This window comes from Anguilla rostrata, chromosome 7 (genome assembly GCF_018555375.3).
Source record: "Anguilla rostrata isolate EN2019 chromosome 7, ASM1855537v3, whole genome shotgun sequence".
NCBI classification, from domain to species: domain Eukaryota; kingdom Metazoa; phylum Chordata; class Actinopteri; order Anguilliformes; family Anguillidae; genus Anguilla; species Anguilla rostrata.
Genome location: NC_057939.1, coordinates 20,900,745 through 20,918,076, shown reverse-complemented (window position 1 = coordinate 20,918,076; position 17,332 = coordinate 20,900,745). Strand labels below are relative to the sequence as shown.

At 44.7% G+C, this 17,332-nt stretch overlaps 1 protein-coding gene across 5 annotated transcripts in view; it reads right to left on the bottom strand.

The window, feature by feature from the left end:
- The window catches only part of sorcs2 (sortilin-related VPS10 domain containing receptor 2), a 245,011-nt gene that overhangs the window by 100,705 nt on the left and 126,974 nt on the right, over positions 1-17,332 (bottom strand). The window lies entirely within an intron of this gene.

The following is a 17,332-nucleotide window of genomic DNA, read 5'->3' as shown; positions in this document are numbered from 1 at the left end:
CTTGAGAGCATCTGTCAAAAAAATAATAACTTTTCTCTTCTCACTCTCTTTCTTACCTCTCTCTCCTCCTCTTTCTCTCTCTCTATAAATATACATGCAGAGAGAGGCAGAGGTTAATCGTATGAGTGTGACTAGTTTAGTGTGCTTCAACTTCCTCCTGTAATGCTGAACCTTGGTGAAGGTGAGTAACGCACAGCACGGCAACCAATCAGAAGCCGTTTCCTCCGCCCTCGGACAGCTCTCCTCCCCAGCCAAGGTGGAGAACTGAGGGTAAGCTGAGTAGGCGGAGCTTTCAGGTGGGATGAAGTTCAGAGAGGTTAATAACCACTATAAAGACCGCACAGTTACATGGGATTTGTGCTCACTGCTCAAGGTCACAACATCTCCCCTCTGCACTGAAAGCGAGGGAATAGTTGAATAGTTTTTAGCTGAACCCCAGTGACTTTCAACGGTGTGTATCTCCAGACGATTCAGTGCTGGAAGGTTTATTTTCAGTGTTTTACCTTCTACCATGGTACTGAAACCCCCCAGCCATGCCTAAAGTGTTTACACTCACTGCTTCTCATACTGATGTGATGTGCTGGATAAAGCAAGGATTTCTGCACCTAAGGGTCGTTGGTTTATGTCCCACTTGGTACGCTACTGCTGTAACCCCCAACAGTACACAGTACCTCATCTTAGTTTCTCCTACACAAATACAACTTTGTGAAGTTAAAATAAGCACGCAGTTCATGATGTGCAGTTGATATGTTCAGTCATGATATTCAATCACAATCTATGCTTTCACAGACAATGTATGCCCAAAAAAACTGGTTTGAAAAAAGTTTCAAAATGTTGGGAAAGGTACTGTGCACGGCTTGGCATTCTATGCTAAAACAGCCTTATCAGTGTTAGGAGAGGACAGGAGAGGAGAGTGTGAGCACAGCTTTGCACACTGTTCTCTTTGTGCTGGGAGAACAGAGCCATCACTTTGTGTCACAGTCTTTTGTGGTCCGAGAGGGGAGAGAACAAGGAGAGGCTGGAACGAGCTGAAAAGCTCCACGCATTGATTTTCATTAAAGAAAAGACTGTGTCCGCTTTTATCACCGCTAACCCACAGCGGCAGTTTGGAGGTGGTGGGGTGGGGTGGGGTGGGGTGGGGGGGGGTTGGGGATTGGTCGGAGTCAGGCTCCATGCATCCCCAGAGTGGGAAGTACGAGCAGGTAGTATTGCCAACCTACTTCTTGGAACCAATCACAGTGTTTTCTTGTGGAGAGCAAAGTTTTATGATTGGTTTGTACCATGTCTGTGATTGGCAGCACGGTGTTGCTCCAGCTGTTAAAAGGTTCATAAAACTCCACTCCAATTGGCAGGTTAGTGGCCAGCCCATGAATTATCTAATCCCTCCTTGCAATGTCAACCTCCACTGGGTGGAGAAAAATGAGAAGAGATTCACCTTTTTCCTTGAGGAAGACAAATGGAGTATCCATGCAAGTGAATTCCATTGAGCAGTTCGATCACGCAGTCAACATTTATCGGATACAAAAGCACCAAGCAAGAGAATCAAGATAACAGAACAACAGCCCTATCATGCTGTTCTTGATATCTCAAAAACGAGGAGATTAAACTATCCTTTATTCCAAAATGTAGTTTTAATTAACACTCCGATGACACCCAAAGATTACCAATCAAATCTGCCTTTCTGTACTTGCCTATTTTTGCCTTAGATATAGTTCCGAAATAATAGGAACAACTGTGCTTTATGAATCCAACGCTTTATGAAAATGGTAAGCAGACACAATGTCAATTTTGATTCTGATGTTACAGTCACATTAAAACAAGGCGCACACAGTAAAAAGCCAGAGTCTGGCACACGGATGAATGTGTGAAATAAAAAACTTAAGGCTGGAACAGATTGATAGAGAAGTATGAGAAAAAAGGAATGGTGAAAGACTGGCAGAGATAGCCATATGAGTGACAGACAGTCAGATAGACAGAAAAAGGGAGAGAGGAAGGGAGGAGAGAGATTGTTTGATGGTTTTTTCTCATAAAGTGCTGTGGGCACACAACAAACAGGTCTCTCTATGTGAAGGAAATGCTCCCCTTTCTCTCTTTCTTGGCCACCGGGAGGGCACATCTACAATCCACTTTTCCACCCCAGTGCACTGTCTGAAAGAAAATGCTCAGTGTTATTGTAACTGGCAGGGATTATTCCCTCAGACCAGAAGCTGGGGCCTTCGCCCGATTTGTCTAAGTGAAAGTTAATACACTGCATTGCCGAGGCCATTAAACCCCTTCCATTCCGGCTCTATGGCTGTGCTGCTTCCGCTAACAACATCACGTCCCGCCCTGCGACACAGGCACTGCGAATCGGCTCTATCTACCTGACTCATCATATTTGAAATTGACTTTTTGTATGAGTTTAATCTTTCTTTTTGGTGCGCATTACAATTAGTATCTGTACATAGCACAGCAGCAGACACCGAACAGCAGTATAGATATGTTAATTTAATCCCTCCCAGGTAACAACTCTACCTGGGCTTAATTTACAGTGTCTTTACCGCAGTTTCCACGTTAATTGTACAACTGAACAGCCGGTACTGTTTCTTTCTACCACTGTTCAACTGAGATGGAAATCTTCTTATGAGCTGAAGAGGTCTTGATTGCATTTTTAGGTCTCTAGAACCCTCACTTCCGAGCAGCTGTTACAAAAACCCAAAATATCGAATAGCGCTTGTGCATTTCAGAAGATTCCACTTAGGCCCATTTTCAGTTCTCAGTGCAAATGAAAAGCAAAGAGCCAGGCAATTTCCTGGCACGAGAAAGGAGGACAGTTTTCATTTAATACACTTTGCCTCCTTTCTCTGTTGGTCGCTCTCATCTGGACGGCATGTTAAGCAAACACTTAGCCGAGGGCGTTTATCAAACTTGCTTTTCCATTTCATAACGAGTGTTTAAAATCTCAGGGGGAATAGCTATTTTATGTGCTTCTGAGGCAACTCGGGGTAGCTGGAGTTTTTATGCAGATTGCTGCTGCCTCCTATTCTGTGCGCTGTGGTAGTTTAGCAAAGGGGAACCAGAGCTCTCCATCACTCTTCTGAAGGAGCCCAAAGAAGGAACTTTATAATTAAATACTGCATGCTGTAGACGGCAGAAGAATGGCTTGCAAACAAAGGGGAATCTGGATAGAGGTTCAGTGGGGGCGAATTTAGCTGTGGTGCGGTATGGATAGTGTGTGCATCTCTGGTGTGCTGCTGTTCAGAGGTCAATTTAAAGAGTCAAACATTAAATGAATGTCAGTCTTCGATGAGGCTTGAGAATGAGAAGAATGGAGAGATTTGCTTCTTTAAATAGGAGGTTTTATTCCAGATCTGAGGTGGATTAGCCCAAGTTTTTGCTTTCTACAACCTCGACAACAGCCTACCATCTCCTGTGCGAGCAGGGTGGGGCTGCACCCATGACAACCAATACAGGAGAATAGACAACGGACAGCAGACAAAGTGAGATTGGGGGTATTACTACACAATGAGAGAGAGAGAGAGAGAGAGAGAGAGAGTTCCACACAGGATGCTGGTGAGGAAGGTCGTTTCATGGCGTGTGAGGGGGAAACGGGGTGAGGAAGACATTGTCACCAGGTGTACATGCGTGCATAGGTGAAGGTAGTGTGGGGCTGGGCGATGGATGGACACCATCGCTCTTCTATTTGCGGCACCATTTCTCTTCAGATGGCATCATTTATCTGAAGTTCTCATTAAGTGCATCGACATTGAGTGCCGGCGGGCAGAGTGGGCATCTCCACTGGAATCAGGGGATGATTCATAAAAACCAGCTCCTCTCCCACTGACACACGACACAAAGCGGAGACGATGGCCTGCGAAGATAAGACCTCTGCACAATATGGCACAGAGAGCCGTACGGAACAGAGACAAGAGAAGTCCTCACAATGCTGTAAAGTACAGAACGGACACACAGAGGAGTCCTCACAATGCTGTAAAGTTCAGCGCAGGGCAGGGCAGGGCAGGACAGGACAGAAGGGCACAGAACAGTCAGTCAGTTAGCGGCGCCGCTGCACTGGGACTGAGTGATACTGGGCTCATCAGTGCCTGGAGGGACATGCCGCTGGCTCAGGGACTTTAGGGCTTTCACAACAGTCTTTGGACACTGTGATCGCTAGATTCCTCCTCTGCTTTATTCTTTCTTGGATCCTTAGTTATTCTATGTCAGTGGCAACCAACGCTGTTCCTGGCAATCTACCATCCTGTAGGTTTTTCCTCCAGCCCTAACAAGGCACACCTCATTCAACAGCTAAAGGTCATGTTGACCTGAGTCAGGTGTGCCAAAGTAGGGTTGAAATGAAATCCTATAGGATGGTAGATCTCTAGGAACAGGGTTGGTGACCACTGTTCTATGTTACATACTCATCCCTCCCATCCACACTCTTCCCCTCCCCTGTCCTTTTTCTCTTTTTCCCTCTCTCCTATATTATGCTCTTCATGCCCTGCCCGGCCTGGCACGCATTTGACCACAAAAGGCAGAACACGTAGTTACACTTTACATAACAGTGTCTCGACGTCTGTGTAATTACATATGTAAATAAGGACAAAGCAGCCGAAAAGTAACTACATTGTGTTGAGTGTGTGCAGTGTACGTACCAACACTTACATGATACTGACATGTCACGCACCCACATACACACACACACACACACACACACACACACACACAGACGCTGTTAAAATTCATTGCCACGGCTCTGCCGTTGCCATGACGACCCCGCCGGGAAGATTCCACTGTCACCTTGAGGAGGGCAGTTCGCACCTCGCCCTGACTCCCACCATGACTAACCCCCCCACCCCACGCCCCCCCCACCCCCCCTCGAGCTGCGTCCCAGGATGGCAAATCAGTTCTGGTCTGCTGACCCCTCCCAGATGTAGTCAGGGCAGTCTGGTTTCCGGACTGGCAGCACAGCAGTCACCTACGACCCGTCACCACGAGAGCCGCCGCCGACAGCTGTCCCCATCGGGCAGGGCTATGAAAAGCCATTAAAGCGTGATTAGTTCCCCACAGACTCCCAGAATGCCACCTGTTGATGAGCTACCGGTGGGCGTGAACGGTTGTTCCCGCACATTTGCGATGGAAAATAGCCGTCAAGGTCACAACCCCCCATCCTCTGAAACGCTTAAGGTTCGCGCTGGCATTTCGGCCATTAAATCTGAGGGGAAAAGAAAGAAAAGCCCAAACAAACATTTATTAAAATTCCGCAAACACCCACACTGCCGTGCCTGGAGGGAGAGGGGGGCGGGGTTGGGGGGGGGGGATGAGGGTCTTTCAGACATGCACCCTAATGAGCCCGAACAACGGCAAAATGAGAAATTTCATTTTCATTTTATTTCCGAGGTGTTTGTGTTTGGATCCAATTATCCTCGACACCGTACACGCCACATCCGAGCAATGCTAAGCCTCGCCTCTCCTTCTCTGTCTGTGGATTCAATGCCAATATCAGGAAAATGACCGGAGAAAAAACTGAAAACGGTCTGTGAAACCCCCACACCTTGTCCCTGCGATGTATTCCAGGATGATGCTAACGAAAAGCACATAGAGCCACACCTCTATGAGAGGGGCCCACTGAGAGACAGAAGCGCAAAGCCAACGCTCAGCGCTCGCGTGCAGTAAAAATAAAAACTCCTTGGGCACATGAAGGCATTGATTTCATTTCACAGGAGAAGCTGAACACCGCGGGGCAGGAGGGGCTGAGAATTCTCTAGAAGAAAGACCCCGGGTTTCGCTGTTTGACTGGTAAACAAACCGCTTGGCTGTAATGAGAATGGCTTTACTAAAAACAACAACAGCGCGGTGTTCTTTTCAAAAGGAGAAAAGAAACCCCAATAAATAAATCCCCACAATCAACGAGCAATAGCAGCGACTGCTCTCCCACAGGCCCAGTATGGAAGGAGGAATAAATGGGCGATTATAAAATATGCGCTCAGCTACTGTAGGCCCTTAATGGCAAAGTGAGGAAAACAGACGGAAAAACAAAGATAACATGATTGATCAATTATTCTACTCTTGTTTTATTCTCCTTGTGCATTATTCTACTCTTACTTTATTCTACTTGTGCATTATACTACTCTTGCTTTAATCTACTTGTGCATTAAGCTACTCTTGCTTTTTTCTACTTGGACATTATTCTGCCCCTGATGCAGTAAAGCGGTCGTCCCTTGGAACCTGCGTCAGAAGCAATTAACAGTATCACAGGATCTTCCCCCACTATTGGAAGAGCAGCTGAGCTCCTGTAGCCCCCCCCCCCCGCCCTTCCCAACAGCCAATCAGTGCAAGCTCTCACCATCTTTCAACATCAGGATCAAAAAGAGGTTGAATTGATTAAAGAAGGCTCTTCAAACACACCAATAAAAAAAAGTCTGTTTCCTTAATAGCTTGAAGGTACACTATGCAGGATATTTACATTGAAAATGTTATAAAATAACCATGCTAAGGCATATCTTGCACATCTCTGTCTTCACACACTCTTTCTGAATTTGAACACCTTTACCTGTATTTTTTTATTTTAAAATGTGTTTGAGATGTTTCTGAGCATGGTGCTGTTTTCTGTGTGGGGTGGGGTGGGTGTGGCTACACAGCCTGTGGTTTGGGATGAGATTTCAGTGGAGTGTTTGTTGCTAGCTAGCAGCAAAGCAAAAAGACAAGCTGACAGGGCTAGTTCAAGAGCTAGTTAACCTTGGAATTGCTTTTCCTCTGTGGCATCAGCTGAAGTTTGCCAAGGGGATGACAAACAATGTCGCTTGTTTTCTGTTGGACCTGTAAGAAATGTTACCTGCAATGTGAAGCTAGTAACAATAAGGCTTTTCATGAGGGTCTGAAATTTTTGAAATAAAAGTCTCAATGACAAATCCACAATTACGTTGAACATAATGGAATTAATTAAGCTATAATCTAATCTCCATTCTTACGGTCGCTCATGGTTGCTAATTTCACAGCAGTAACTTTACCTCTTTATATCCAGCTATCTACACTAGGTGGGGAAATCGAGGTGAGTGGGCGGGGTTGAAGACAGAGGAGGAGACTTTTTTGATTGTAAACACAGGACCACAGCAAGGCAGAAAATTCAACGTTGTATGAGAGAAGTCCACTGCTCCAGAGTTATTGAAAGAAAGGTTGAAATGTGTGCGGCTGATTGAGAAAGCAGACAAGGCAGTTCATTGGGCAGCATCTGGAGGGTCTGTCAGGGCCTCACAGGCCTACTCACTACACAGGGTGTGACACCACGGTAACACAGACACTCTGGGAAGCAGCTCCTGTGTGGTTCAGACAGTGCTTGGCTTCCCTGTCGGGGTCCTCACACCTCTTTAGGGCTGCATGGACTGTTCCCTGGGTCCCAACACACACACACACACGCACACGCACACACACACACACACACACATGCGCACACACACACACACGTCACGTCAGCTTATCAGCAAATGCCCGCTCCTGCCTCCGTGGACAGCCACAAATCCTTCCCGCCGTCCTGTTTCCTGGCACATGTCAATCATGGCTGCTGCCCCTCAGCTGGGGGGGACAGGGGCACACGTCAGCATCATACACTCACAGAATCAGCCAGCAGGCCAACCCCCTCCCCTCCGACTGATGGCTGTGTTTCCCCAGCCCTCTGCCTGGGATCTCCAGAATCCACAGGACACGCTGGGACTGCCGTAAGGACACAGTCGGAATGCCGTAAGGACACAGTCAGAATGCCGTAAGGACACAGTCGGAATGCCGTAAGGACACAGTCGGAATGCCGTAAGGACACAGTCAGAATGCCGTAAGGACACAGTCGGAATGCTGTAAGGACACAGTCAGTATGCCGTAAGGACACAGTCGGAATGCCGTAAGGACACAGTCGGAATGCCGTAAGGACACAGTCAGAATGCCGTAAGGACACAGTCGGAATGCCGTAAGGACACAGTCAGAATGCTGTAAGGACACAGTCGGAATGCCGTAAGGACACAGTCGGAATGCCGTAAGGACACAGTCGGAATGCTGTAAGGACACGGTCAGAATGCCGTAAGGACACAGTCAGAATGCCGTAAGGACACAGTCGGAATGCCGTAAGGACACAGTCAGAATGCCGTAAGGACACAGTCAGAATGCTGTAAGGACACAGTCAGAATGCCGTAAGGACACAGTCAGAACGCTGTAAGGACACAGTCAGAATGCCGTAAGGACACAGTCAGAACGCTGTAAGGACACGGTCAGAATGCCGTAAGGACACAGTCAGAATGCTGTAAGGACACGGTCAGAATGCCGTAAGGACACAGTCAGAATGCTGTAAGGACACAGTCGGAATGCCGTAAGGACACAGTCAGAATGCCACAGAAGGGAGTGGCGCCGTCCCTCGGTCAAAAGCCCTTCTACAGAATGTTAAAGTGACAATGATAGCGGGGAAATAAACCAAAACTATCTTGGCGCTGTCAGACCTTGGCGCTGTCGGACCATATTTTGTCATTACTCTGACACCAACAACATTGTACTGAGGCCATTCCCAACACGTGATGAACTGGGAGGGCGGTTAACAGCATCACGCGCTGTCATTCTGGAGAGAATGTTGCCAGAAAATAAAACAAGAAACAGAGCATAGCGTTGGCTTAGTGTACCATTGTGAAGTATATCGCATGCCGTTTATTTAACCCCAATCCTTTTCACTATTCAGCATCCATGCCAAAATAAAGCTTTCCCCAATCCCTAGGGTTTACGTAAGGCATAACTGTAGAAATATGTCAATTTATATTCAGTTTGTCACTGTATGAACTAAAAGCATAAGTTCAATTTTTCTGACCTGAATTACATTCTCCCTCTATTGCCATGCTGAACTCTTTTCTCTCCCTTCTCTCCTCATCTCTCGCTCCCTCTCTCCCTATCTCTGTGTGTGGGTCTGGACAGTCTCAGACTTAATTCAATGGGGGAAAAAAACAAATGTATCTCTCACGCATGAAGTCTGTGTGCTTTGCTCAGCTTTGTAACTTGGGGAGGGGGAGTGGCTTACAATTGGGGCAGATGTTCACCCCTTCTGTCTCACAGAAGTCTCCGCCCCTAACGTTCAAGACAGCGTGCCATGTGGCTGCCAGGCTCAATCCTGAGCCACGAAGGGAGCAACGTCTCTGCCATCAGGACAAGGATGTATTTACAGTGAGAGCCCAAAGGTGTAGCCAGCATCGGAGTTTCTGAGTAGCTCAGTGGGAAAGCATGAGAAGGTTTTTTCCCCCGGTTTTTTAAAAAACTGGGTACACGATACAATCAGTGCAAAATATATTATTGCTTGCTGATTAATTTTATGGTTTGAGAAGCAGAGCTGATAATTTACAAAGCCCTAAAATCTAGCCGGGAATGGCAGGGAGAATATGCAGTTTCTATCCCGGAGGCAACTGTGGTGTCCAGGCTGAAGTCAGCATGGGTTTTATCAACTGCCTTGTGCTGTTTAGTTGGTGTTTAATTTCTTTTTCTGTGCTTGTTTGGTTTTCCAGGTGGTCCCGCTCAACTGTCCTCAGCAAACTAAGTGTTAAAAAAACTAGTGCTCAACAAATTACTGTTAATAATTCTGTTCTAAATATAAAAGTCTAAATTCTCTCTCTCTTTTTCTGGCAACCTCCTTCTCACATACAGGTACAGGCACACGCACACACACACACACACACACACACACACACACACACACCCAAATTGTTTAACTGAAAGAGGGAAGCTCAGGGAGGGAAAGAGAGAGAGAGAAAGACAGAGACACAGAGAGAGTATGTGTGTGTGTGAGAGAGAGAAGATCAGACAGTTATCATCAGGCTGCTGCAGGGGCAGGAGTAAATGAGGCTGTCTCTGGGGTTTGGGAGAAAGGTATCGATCTGGCCTCCATCACAGCACCTCCCACCCACGTAAGAGACAACCAGGGAAACAAAAGCTTCTTAACGTCTTTACCTCTGCAGCCAAAGCAGCTAAAACCCGCAATAAACAACGCACAAACTATAGAGCGCACAGCACACCAAGAGCACTATTCTGCTTTAAGTGGTAGATTTAGCTTTTCTTTTTACCGTTTTAGTTTTTTCTGATACCTAGTTCCTTGTTCCTAATACCCTGTGCTGCGTCTTAAGTGCAGTTCATTGTGCTGCTCTGATTGCGCGGTACGGTTCCCGCGGATACAAGGTCACCTGTCTCCCAGTCAGGATCAATCCATCTCAGAGCAAAAAAGGCAAGCTAGGGGGCCTCATCGCAGTTAGCAGGGGAGGAATATATAAATAGCTTCCATTGTGTCATTAATATTTATGACTATGTTAGCGGAGGATTTAAACCCCTATAGATCAAAACCAAACGACAAAGCGGAGCGGCACCAACAGAAAAGGAAAAAAAAAAACACCGCGGAGCCTTGGATTTAATGAGGGACCTTTAACTGCGCCATCCTGCCTTCCGTGGGAGAACTTGGATCGGTAACCACGGGGAGCACTTGTTCTTTACCTCGTTATTACTGTTCCTGAAATCACGCTGTCAGGTTCATGGGGTCCTGTCAAGTTACTTACATATCGTTTTTCGTTCAGCCTACGTTCCGATCGTGTAATTATGGCTCTTTGTTGAATATCTGGCCACCACTGATTCTGGGGCTTAAATTAGCTGTTTATTCAGCTAAAACAAAATAACGGGATCACCATGGCCACTGAAGGTCTGAGGTAAGAGGAAAGGTAACATTAAGACCTGGCCTTAATGGTGCTCAGTGGGACATGCCAGAGCTAATATCCTCCTGCTAGTATTATTTATTTTGACAGTGTATGGTACGAAGACGTAGACCATGGAAGCAATGACAAGACTATTTTCAGCAGAAAACAAATTGTAAAAATTGAAAGAGGAGATGTTTTATATCTGCCCTGTACTACTCATAATTATGATATTATTAAAGAATATTAATGAGGACATTCATACACCCACACACACACATACACATACGCACACACACAAGCATACACTCACACACTCGCACATGCACACACACAATTTTCTTTTCTCTTTCTGTTGTATGCTTGAGGGACCAATCATATGGATGCTGGGTCCAAGTCTAAAATTGAATTTCTGCGGTCGACTTGGCAGGCTACAATCTGAGGGGGTGTAATAGAGATTAATACCTATTTTTAGACAATCCTAAAATTAGACAAATGAGAGAGTGGGCATGATTTTTTTTTAAAAATCTGATATCTATCTATCTATCTATCTATCTATCTATTTATCTTTCTGTCTATCTACCTAACTATTTATCTATCTCAGCTTCCTCTTTGCAACATTTATTTAACCTTTAGCAGAGTAGACTTTAGGGAATGTTTTTTTTTCAAATTTCTGTCAGTGTTCTAGATCTACATTGATTTCAATTACCATTAGTGACTGAACCCAGGAAGTCCAGACCCAGAAATCAAGAAGGTGCCAGAATGCTTTTTATAATTTTTTAAATATGTTTTTATTATAATTATTTTGTGTGCACTAATTCATGGAAACTGGTTTATGTAGCATTGTGTTGCTAACATAAAATAATTCTAGCAGAAATGGCAGCATTCTTCTGTTGTGCGCGAGCTAACGAGCGGGCTAACGCAGCTGGGCAGGGTTGTAATTGGACACATAAGCCCGCTGCGTGGGAATGCATGGGGCTGGAGGAGGGACGGTTCACAGCTGCAGAGAGTCGTTAAAACACAGCACCCGTCTACGCCCCGTGCCTGATGGGCGTCTCGCCCGTGACGAGACACCCGGCCCTCAGCTTCCCTGGCTCACGTTCCCCCTGGCTCTGAACAGGGCCTCCAGACGGGAGTCCACAAAGCCCTCTCCCTCTTTCTCTCTCCGGAGCAGAGCTCTCCGGAACTAATGTCACTAGCCCCCCTGGGGGATGAAGGCATGCAAAAGGTAAAGTCATGAAACACAACAAAAAGCATCCCTCCCATGACAGATCAGAAGCAGGTCACTGCACAGAAATGCTCCCCCATCCCCCACCTCCTTCCTGCCCTGCCCTCCAGAAAGAACACACGGCAACTCTGAACACTCCACGTACCAATCCAACCCATTCTCCCAAAGAGAGAGAAGAGAGAAAGAGTGAGAGAGACTGAGTGACAACTGACTGTAGCCATTTCTTAGTAGTACTAGTAGTGGTAGTAGTAGTAGTAGTAGTAGAGGTAGTGCAGTAATAGTAATAGTAGTAGTAATAGTAATAGTAGTAATAGTAGTAGTAGTAGTAGTTGTACTAGTAATAGTAGCAGTAGCAGTACTAGTGGTAATAGTAGTGGGCGGAGTAGTAGAGGTAGTAGTATTAGTAGAAGGAAGGGAGAGAAGGTCACAAATAAGTCGACGTAGTGACTGGACACAATAGGAAAGCAGAGTGGAGGACAGGAGCAAACAGGAGAGGAGAGGGAGGTTAAAGCAGGGTTAACTAATACCAAGTAATGTGCCCAGAACACATAAATACTCTTTTGGGAGAGCATGATGTGGTTTTTGGTCTGAAATTAGACATATACTATCTATTGTTCTATTGTTTCATACATTGCCTGTCTGCGCATCTCTGTTGTGCATTAATATGAAAGGGGCTTACATAAACATGTGTGTAGCCACGGGGTAGCACTGTTAGCCTGTGTTTCTGTTTGCTTTTCCAGAGATTGATTTATGTGGAAATGAGGTCAGGCAATCAATTCACTTCAACGATGACATTATTCACTGATACCGACCATGGGGTGAAACAAATGTCCTAGGGCAGCACAATAACCAAAATAACAATCATTTCAAAAAGTAAACAGAATTGAGTTGAAATGTTTCTATTGTCTGCCTAAATAACACAGGAGAATACAATTTCCTGGATATACTCAGAATGGACCTAAAGGCATTATTCAGATTCCGTACAGTTCTGACCATGGAGGTCAGAACTGTTATAGTAATACTAGTACTACTACTACTGCAACTATCAGTGGGCCAATTGTAAAATGTGAAAAGGGGGGTGGTCTTTGTTGGTACCAGAGGGGGTGATGGGGGGGGGGGGGGGGAGAAAGAAACTCTGGAGGTTTGGGGGCATGTTCCCCCATAAGAAACGTTTTTCAAAAATCACCCCGAAATGGTTCATTAGCATGACTTCTGATAGTAGAAAATTACTTTATTCAACAATTACAAAATCAAGGATGGAGCATTTTCCAGCCTTAAAATAACATGTGAAAGCAATTGAAGACCTGTACAAAGACAAGCCTAGAATTATAGAACATTTTTTATTTGAAAATGTTTTATTTTTTTGCTAAAAAGTGTACATTTTCTTTTTGCGATCGACTGTGCTTGACATTGCTGGCTAGTTAACATCAGCCAACTAATTCCAGCTTACTTAATATAAAAATAAAAATAAATAAAAATAAACATTGCATAATAAGCAAATAATTTGCCAGCTAGTACAGTATAAGTGCATAGCTAACTTTAGACGGATGATTGTACTCATATTGTTCATATCAATGTAAATGTATCGGGAGTTACCACAAAGAATGGGCTACTGTATCAAACTGGGCCAGCCACTAATAATTCATATTCACATATTCACAGTATCACTCCCTCACATAATGGACATAATGTTAGGCAACACAGTCGGAAAGAGCTTTGGTAACTTGATGCTGGAAAGTACTACTGCAACTACTACTACTACTACTACTACTACTACTACTACTACTACTACTAATAATTATTATTATTATTATTAACTTAAATCTAATACCAAAGGTGATTGGATTTCCAAGTAAAGCCTGTTACATGATAGAAACATGGGTTAAAAGAAAATGAAAACCACTACAGCTTTCCAGAATGGAATTTCTGGAAGTTCTCTCCCAGATCTTACCCTGTAATTGTTGGAAACTGTGGTCTGATGCCATGTTATAACATTAATTGGGATGGCAGGTATGCTATCCCATCATGTTACGCCTTGTCAAGTTTTCACTGTGTCTAAAACCACACTCTCATCAACAACAATAAATTAAACGAAACAAAAACATGACTACATCGAACGTTTAACAGTCATTAGAACGTTTAATAATCATTAGAACTGCCAGAGATTCTCTAGAGCAATGATCTTCATTCCTGGTACTGGCGGGCTGCAAAGTCAGCTGGTTTTTTTCCCCTCAATATCAGCAACCAATTCAGACCCAAGAAGTCAAGTTTGGTGAGTTAATAGTGTAATCGGCTGCTTTAATTGACCAATTAAATTCTGAGTAACAACAAAAACCAGCAGACCCTGTGGCTCTCCAGGACCAGGAATGAAGATCACTGGTCTAGAACCTGTGTACAGCCAGTGCCATGCACTGATTCTCCAGGGTGCTGCTGCCCAGGACACAGCACCACATGGGAGCGGGTTTGAATCCCACAATGTAAAAACACAATTGTTGTACCTGTGCTGGGTTTTCCAGTTAAAATGATTTTTATACATGATGCAAGTAACCCTGGGCTAATGACATGTTTTACACTGCAGGGGTGTACAACACTCTTTGAGTTTGAGAGGGAGAGAAAAAAAAAAAAACATTCCCCACAGTGTATGGTGTCTGACACAAGAAATGCTCGAGTGTGATCGCATATGCTTTGAATTATTACTATGCCACGCTTGACTGTAGTGCCACTTTATCTTATTCAATGCAGAGCCAGAAAGGAAGATGAAAGCCAGAATGATTTTCAACGGGCACGCTATCACAGAGCCTGGGAGCTGGTGGGGAGAGGAAACAAGGGATTAAAAAATGTTATGGCCAGAGATTCCCCTGTGGTCAGAAGCCTTTCTGAAGATTACCAATCTGAGAATCTCCTGTTCTTCAGAAAAGAAATTATGTCCTGGAGTAAACTGCTAATGTAAATGTTAATCTCCTGACTTACGACGTCTTATCTGAAGGAAAAGTGTGAGCACGTGTGTAGGTATGTGTGTGTGTGTGCGTGTGTGAATGTATGAGTGAGTATGTGTGTGTGTGTGTGTGTGTTCTCCAAGAACATCGCAGTGGTAAGCTGGGCGTGCAGATTTTTCCTGTATAACATCCGGAGAATCTGCCCCTTTCTCACCACCTACTCAACCCAGCTCCTGGTCCAAGCAATGGTACTATCCCACCTGGACTACTGCAACTCTCTTCTGGCTGGACTACCTGCATCTTCCATCAGACCCCTGCAACTCATTCAGAATGCTACAGCTCCTCTGGTCTTCAACATCCCCAGACACTCCCACGTCACTCCCCTGCTCACTACCCTCCACTGGCTGCCTGTTATGGCTCGCATCAAATTTAAAACATTGGTCCTAGCATACCAAGCAGTCAAGGGATCAGCCCCAGCATAACTCCACAACATCTTCAAACCCTACATGCCAGCCAGACCCCTCCGTTCCGCTACCTCAGGACGTCTGGCACCTCCCCCTCTTCGCACCTGCGCTTCCCGATCACGTCTCCTGTCTCTTCTGGTCCCACGATGGTGGAATGACCTCCCCGTGGAGGTCAGAACAGCTGAGACCCTGACCCACTTCAAGCGACAACTGAGGACTCACCTCTTCAGGCTGCACCTCTCCCCATCCCTCCCTACCTCTCTGTAATCTCTAAATTGACTGTAAGCTTAGGGTTGTAACTAGGTAGCTGTTTCGTAGTTGACTTAGTTAATGCACTCGTCTTAACTACTACTTGTATTTTTGCATAGACTGCGTTGTTGCTGTTCTTGTTTGTGTTAGTGTTAATCAGTTTAACCTACAGGGTCCAAGTTGAACTATGCGGTTGTTCCCTGCACTTGGAACGGTACTTCTCTCAAGGGTTTTCGACATACTTGTTCCTGGTTATGGTTATACACTTTGTTGTACGTCGCTCTGGATAAGAGCGTCTGCCAAATGCCTGTAATGTAATGTAATGTAATGTGTGTGTGTGCATAGCCTGATCTGTAAGACAGAGAAATAGAGAGAGAAAAGCGATATACAGAAACAGTGTGAGAGAGAGAGAGAGAGAGAGAGAGCAGGAGAAAGCAGTAATACTTTGCTGGATGACACAGCAGGCATCAGATTCACTTTAAAATGATATTACTCAAATTCAGCATCTTCAGACTCCCCACTGAGAGCTTGCTTTCAGCTTCTACTCGGAAGGCTGTCCATAGCCATCACCCCCATGTAAAGCCCAAGGCTCTAAACAACCTCCTCTGTTATTTAGCCATTTATTCTTCAGACACCTCGTGTCTACCACCACATATCAGCCAATTCATTATACTGAAGGCTTAGCAGATTGACTCACGTTCAAGGGCACCCTACTGTAGTTTTTCATAGGGGAAAAATATATGTTTGTTTGGAAGCCCCTGGCAAGTTAACACTTAGCTTTGTGATGGCTGTTGTGTAGATAGTACATAAAACTTTTCATTTTGGAGTATTGATTGATTTATTTTCCCCAAAAGAGAAATTCCTTTTCAGTTCTACTCAGATGTGTATTTTAAATGATACCAAATGACGGTACCAAAAATATTGAGGTTGAAGTGAATCTTTTTTCAGGGAGTTCCGCTTTTGTATTAAAACAGTAATCATAGCAGAATACCAGCCAATCACTTAATTTTTTTTCCTTCCCTAAATCAAAAAAAAGAAGCAATTCATAAAATGACCCATCTCTTTCAATCAAGCCAAAATGATAGTATTGTGAGTTAAACAACATTAATTTAAAAACCCCTTTATGGCACTTCCTCCTTGCAGCACCCATATTATGAGCATCAAACGTCTCTGCTGATTTTCAATAATGTGGGCCTACAAAATATAGGAAAATGAATTCTGTCAACAAATCTTTGTTGTTCCACTGAGAGCCAAACCTGATAATATGGAGTGGGAAATCTGAAAAAGTCTTTGACAAGCCCGCCACAACTTCGTTTAAGTTGACTATTCAGCCAAAATGCTGAAAGGCTAAAAATTACACGGCACGAGTTTAATAAAACTCCTAAGGGAAGTGAATCCATATCTTGCAAGGGCAGCATGTGGAATATGCATGCATAAAAATTCCTTTAAATATTTAATGATTAATCATGTATGCAATACTTAAGTGGACACATCTTCCTTCTCATCTCTCGTAGCTCAGCAGCACCAAAAACGTATCCCGAGAAAAGCAGCCATTACTTAATCTGGGCTAAAAAAAACTGCATTTTTGAACCACTTCTGTTCCAGCCCCACTCGCACGCTCCATACCTCCCACCTCCGCACTTACAGACACACACGTGTTGCGTGTGTTCACAAGCTGTTCTATTTTCAGCCTCACTACAGGTTTACTGTTTTCACGAGACAGTCCAAGCAAGTTAAAACAGTGCTTTTAAGACTTTCTTTGAACGGTGAAGACAGACAGACAGA